Raw genomic sequence first — 6,610 nt, 5'->3', positions numbered from 1 at the left:
CTCTGTTTTTTTTGGCGCTCCTCTTTTTTTTTGCGAAAAATCACTATAATGGCGAGTGTCTCAAAACTCTTCCCAGGTCAAAATGACAGGATGGGCACGGAATTTTTTGACTATTTTTTTTTCGAAAATCAGGGCAGCGACGACGAAAAAGTGCGACAAAAAATCACTATGTGGCTCAAAAGACTCAGAAAAGCCTAAAAATAGGATAGGGAAAAAATATTTCCGGCCGCCGAAATTTTGGCCTAAAAACTGCCCGGGGGTCTCCAGACTCCTTTTTTTTTCGAGACCTACTCAGGCAAGGAAACACGAAAGAAAAATAGATGGATCTTGAAAACAAACCTAATATGAAAAGAACTCGGATTGGTGGTGGATATATGGTGGTGGGATATGGCAGCGGTGGTGGTATATGGTAGCGGTGGTGGTATATGGATACGGATCGGTAGTGGTATATGGATATGGATTGGTGGTGTATATGGATACGGATTCAGAGCGGTGGCGGCTAAGCGGTGGTGGTAGATGGCAGGGGCGATGATGATGGTGCGGTGGTGGCGTGACAACTTATGACCAGAACTCGAAACTCTAAAAGACAAGACTCTAAGACCAGCAACTTGACACGACGATGCAACCGCAAATTCAACAAAGCAAAAACCCTAAAAAGATTATGCAAAGGCTCAGATTGGTTCGGATATGATGAACTAACCCTAATTTTTTTGTGGCTTTTTCGTGGACTGTAGGTATGAAGAACAGACTCGATCTAAACTACGAAAACTGTAAAATCTCACCGAGCAACCTGGAAATCTGATACCACTTGATAGAGGCAAAGGTGTCCTGATGTTTCGATGAGATGGTGGCTATCGTTTTCTGTGGGAGTCGACCTTGACGATCTGACTACGAACGTGGCCTGTTTCCTGCGAGCAAACGAAGAACAAGCAAGAAACTAAGATTGCAATCTATATATTGCGAAGATAAGAGGAAAGCTTTATTAATGAAGGTGGGGTTCTGTGACGCCTTGGTCTGGTCGTTGAACACAAACGAAGTACGCGAAGTTGCAACTATGGCAAACTTTTGATCTAAACAAAACCCAAAGTCTAAACGGTTGCCCTAAGGGCTGTATATATGGAGGAAGAGGAGGGGATTTCGTGGCCCCTGGGGGAGGGGTCCGAAACCAATCCTATGTTTCCCGACACATACGGACTCTAAAAACAGCCTATACTCAAGTATTTCGAAATTACATGGGCCTGGCCCAATAATAAGGTGACGCGGCACCTATAATAGCCTCTGGACAAAATTTATGAAGTGACATCTTGTATATTTCGTTCAAGGCTTCATGCACTCATTATGGTGGCTTCAAAGTCCTGAAATCATCACTTGTAACTCCGTTCTTGTTCCCTTTACGCATGCCATCATCTCCATGCTTGGTCTTGCTCCAGTGTTTATCTCTCTTATCCATGCTAGGGCCTTCATTTGTAAGCAAAACAAATGTATCCATTTTAGGCAGCATCATATTCTCATGAACATTAGAATCATTACCAAGAAACGAAAGTACCTGATAATTTAATTGGCGTGCGCGAGATCTAGTAATTGGTCCAGTATATGTAGTAGTAGGGGCTGTGGGTGTAACAATGATATTGATGTCCTCATCAGTATCAAACACAGACCATCAAACAATTTCATAAAAGATTCCTATTAGTAAAGGCAGTGCATTCTCAAACTTACATTTCTTAAAGATAAACCAAAATAAATATTGCACATCTATATCTATTCTCAGTCTCCCTGTATCAAAACCACAAAAGTGCACACGTTTGTTACAAAAATAGGAATAAGAAACGTACTTAACAAAAGTGCACACGTTTCTTACAAAAGAAATATGAAATCAATAACTCCTGAATGTCAGAATTCTAGCTCCTCGTCCCGAACGTCTTTGTCGCCGTCGCACGAATCTTAACGAGCCCACATCACCACGTCATCACCAGGACACGTTCGGGTTTAAGACGGAGGCTCCCGAACGATTTTCTTATCCACTCCCATTCCCCCCACCCCCACCCCACCACTCCCCACTATGATTTAGCGGCTGGCATCCGGCGATGCGGGGGTGGCGCGACTGCCGTAGCTAGGCTGCGGGGAGGGCGGTTGCCAGCGAGCACCAGGCTGCGACCCAACAGGATGGCGACGACTGCCGGCCGGCGATGTGGGGGATGGCGCGAGTGCGGTGTCTAGGCATCGGGGAGGGCGGCAGCCGGCAGGCACCTGACTGCGGCCCAGCAGGATGGCGGCGGCCGACAGAGGCCGCCCGTGAGCACGCGTCGTCGGGAAGCTCCACGGCAGCTCGTCCGCATCTGGTTGTTCTGCATCTCGGGCCGGTTCCGACGAGCATGGAGCCACCACTGGCCCCTGCACCTCCATGTCTCCAGCCACCCGCCGGTCGCCCTCCTCCTCAGCTCTGCTGCCGCCAGCGCTTGCGTCGTCGGAGCGAAGAGTGGGGGGTCCTTGGCTCGCCGGCGCCGCCCAACCACCACGGGCGCGAAGATGGTGTACTGCTGCTCGAGGTACAACCCCCATTTCCCCATTGCATTTTTTTGAGCTTCCAACATTCCCTAGTGCAGCTTATATGATTCGCTTGCTGGAATCTGGCAGATATGGACCCGTGGAGAGAAACGCGCTTCACCGGCCATATCCGAGGCTTCTCCTCTAAGTGCTACATTGACGGTTTGCCTCCGGTACTGAATCTTCAGCGGCAAGGAGTTTGAGTTCGTGGGGCTCGCGCTCAGCTCCGATATTAGGGAAAGGTACCAATCGCTATGGTTCAAAACAAATGGTTGTGCCTGTTACCTAATCAGATCAGGCTCTGACTGAAGCTACTCCAGTATGCCCCATGTTGTGTTTACTCAACATCACAACAAGTATTTTGTCTATGCATCATGACATTTTCTGTTTTTTATACACAAATTTGCCATGTTTTTTTTATGCTTTTTGCCATGACACAGAGATCATTTTCACTAAAAATTTCCATATCACTAGCCCCTATCATAGTCATAAGTTCCACACTGTAGGCAATTGTAGATTAAGAAGGGTTGGCAAATAATTGAACAAGCATATCTATGTTTCATAAAACATGGCAACTTTTGAATCTCTAATTCCTACCCTTTCGTTTTAGTAAGACCATTTGCCATGGCAAACTTTCATCAATTGACATGGCAAATTTACAATTTTCATTACCTACCATTTTCTGGTTTTAGTAAATAGTTGCCATGGAAATTATTGAAATGAATTTGATACGAATTTCCATACACCATGGCAAATTTCATACAAAGGATGGCATTTTCAATTAAAACACCATGGCAAATTTACATATCCATTTGCCATGGAAATTTGTTCATAATTATTGTGTTAATTTACATACTCGGTAATTTTCTCATTCAAAACCATGGCATTTTTAATTGGAATACCATGTCAAAATTTAATACAAATCTGCCATGGAAACTAGAAGCTTATGCTGCCATGTTTGTTTTGCTAATTTAGTACATGTTTTTTTAATAGAAGCTTTGTAGGTGTGTGCCATGGCAAGTTGAAGCTTAGGTTTCCATGACGACAACATTTGTGTTGTGTCTTTTTTGCCCTATCTATCTGAAGAGTGTTTCCATGGCAATTACATTTTTTGTTTGAGAACATGGCAACTTTGATCTTCTAACTTGACAAATATGCCATCTTCAAAACATGACGCTTCTTTTCTTTTGAAAACATGGCACCATGGCAACTTTGCCATGTTCAGAAACATGGTAAACATTGCTCTATATGACAACATTCATGTGATTTGCCATGGCACTTCTTTATCTGAAAACATGACAAACTTGCCATGTTCAAAAAGTTGCCATGGCAACTTTTCTTTTAATGACATGTCAAATTTTACTTAATTTTTTGACATGGCAAATTTATTGTATATATCATGGCAATTTTAATTTAAACTAGTGAGCTTGCACGTGCAATGCACGTTTTGGTAGAAATTCATTAGAAAATAATATTTAAATATGAAACTTACTTCCTCCGTCCCATAATGTAAGACGTTTTTTGGCACCAGTGTAGTGTCAAAAAACATCTTACATTATGGGACGGAGGGAGTACATTTTTAGTTTACATATAGCGATATCTTACATGAGCAATGGTTTACCGTACATTTCACATACTCTATGAATTTAAATCTTGATGTAATATGTACTTGACAAACTTTCCTAAAGCATATTGAAATTAAATCCGCCACCGGAATTCACCAATCAAGAATCTTAATGAACACCCGAAACATTTCTTCCTAACCTAGAAAAATACCTATTCCAATCCAGACACCTATATGGGGCCTATCAGATCATCGCAATGAAAAAAATCAGATAGGTAAGTTAAAATTAATCATAATATATTTCTCACAATATTACGACATCTACAGTTCACCATCATTTAGCTGCTGAGACCTTCGCCGGTGTTGCCCAAAAAACACCCTCATAGCTCAATGTTCTCCTTGACAACAATCTGCGGGCCTAATCCTCTTTTTCTGCATCTTTTAGCTCATATCGTTCCTTCCTTCCAGGCTACATGTTATTTCTAATCATAATCTGCAATTATAAAACAAATAATGTAAGCTCACATACATTCTATAGCATATATATTTCAATTGCAGCTTCATACACAAGGAATATAGTAAGCATGCACAAGCAATGCACGCCTCGACTGATGTTACAACCAGATATGCAAATTCTAAAGATATTATGATTACACTAAAAATATGACAATCAACCTATAATTTGAATGATTTTCACGCAACACTACAATTTAGCATCATATCATGGAGTGAAGACACCTGATTACCTTAGTATGTCTTAATACACTAACCAGTTCTTGTACAACATAAGGGGTGCATGTTGTATGCAGCTTCATTCTTAGTGTAGTTGATTAGATGCACCAAAATTCTTATGTCACAACTATACTTTATGAGAACCACATGTCATTATCTTGAGAGTTTTCATGAGGTAGAATAAAAAAAATGAAATATTAAATATTCACCCTGCAAATTGGTTGGTTCAATTCTTTCTCGTTCCATGAGTGCACAAACCAAAAAGCAAAATAACCAGATAGACATACTACGTACATTGGAAACCAATTAAAATCATTCAGTGTTGATTGCATGCTTGTTTGTCTATGGAACATCTGTCTTGAAAGCAATTCAGTGACAATTGTTCTTCATAAAATCAACAGTTTGCTCGCTCCTTGTCTCAAGAGACAAAAATGAAACCAAATATATCTTTAGATAAGTAAATATAGAAATTTCATCTAAAAATATAATATAAAACCAATGTCAGCCATATGAGAGTTCCATTTTGATTCCTACAACCTCATCTGAAATCTCAACAAATTAAAGTACATTTATGCATATTCATCAATGACAAAATCATTCAAGTTCGTGTATGCTATAAAGCAACGAATCTGATCTATCTAAATATCATGAATAGAGAATCACAAACTGCACACCCACAAATATAGTATTTACGACAATTATTCCAAGGGAAAACAAGCTTTAATAAAAAAGGCTCGATCATATTTATCCTTCAAGTTCAAACAGAATCACTATATCAACACATGAACAAATAATCACTTCCTTTCAGATTTGCCATTCTAATTCATCACCACAGAACAAGCATATATTTCCAACATACGTGACCAAACTACACTTATGAAATGAGGCAAAGTAGCGTACGAATATTTTGCCAGGGTGTTTTTTGTGAAGGAGTATAAAGTCCTAATGTATAAGATTGTGCAAAACAAGGACCGGCGTGGTGGATATATGAATTCCTCTAAGGTTAGCTGATGGATGCAACTCCAAAAACCAAGCATGCTTTATTTTGAACAAAAGGTCCATGCCAACTTTATTAGACAGACATCAAGACAAGTGGATGATAGTCAGACATTCATTGGAAAATAACTGCCAGTATGACAAGGCTTTTTGTCACTGGAATTTAGTCTTTCAACTTTATAAAGATTGGCATATAATTGTATGCTGCTAACAAATGGCCCAGTACAGCGGTATAAATAATAATGTCGTCATCAAGTCTAGGTCCTAGATTGTTTAAATGGCAGTACTGTTCATGAAACAGGCAACCCGCGGTTCAATAAAGCATCTAATTTACATTAAATCTAAGATCGGATGTGATTGATCTCTCTATATCTTACGGCTGAGCTGATCATAATTACAGAAAACAACATCAAATAAATTTTTGGTCTAGATCAAACACCACCAAACAATCTTCAGCAAGGATAGCTAGAATGGATTTTATCTCCAGTAATATTGGAACAATGACTGCAAACAGAGGAGATGGACCAGGACTTGCATTACCAGAATAATGCCGGTGTTGACCTGCTGCCCCGGTGACACGATGCCAATGTCATTCAACACGTCGTGCTGGTGATGGTTGGGATGTTGACGGCAGCTGCCACATCCAGGCCATTGGTGACCCCCGGTGACACGATGCCAATGTCATTCAACACGTCGTGCTGGTGATGGTTGGGATGTTGACGGCAGCTGCCACATCCAGGCCATTGGCGACGGGATGAGAGGACGTGTGCGGCA

At 41.0% G+C, this 6,610-nt stretch overlaps 1 long non-coding RNA gene across 1 annotated transcript; it reads left to right on the top strand.

The window, feature by feature from the left end:
• Nucleotides 1–2,023: 2,023 nt before the first annotated feature.
• LOC123180844 (uncharacterized) lies at nt 2,024–6,610 on the top strand. Its single transcript, XR_006491309.1, has 2 exons — nt 2,024–2,546; nt 2,635–6,610. It is a non-coding gene; the product is annotated as an uncharacterized lncRNA (long non-coding RNA).

This window comes from Triticum aestivum, chromosome 1D (genome assembly GCF_018294505.1).
Source record: "Triticum aestivum cultivar Chinese Spring chromosome 1D, IWGSC CS RefSeq v2.1, whole genome shotgun sequence".
In the NCBI taxonomy this organism is placed as follows: Eukaryota; Viridiplantae; Streptophyta; class Magnoliopsida; order Poales; family Poaceae; genus Triticum; species Triticum aestivum.
This window is presented reverse-complemented; position numbering and strand designations above follow the sequence as displayed.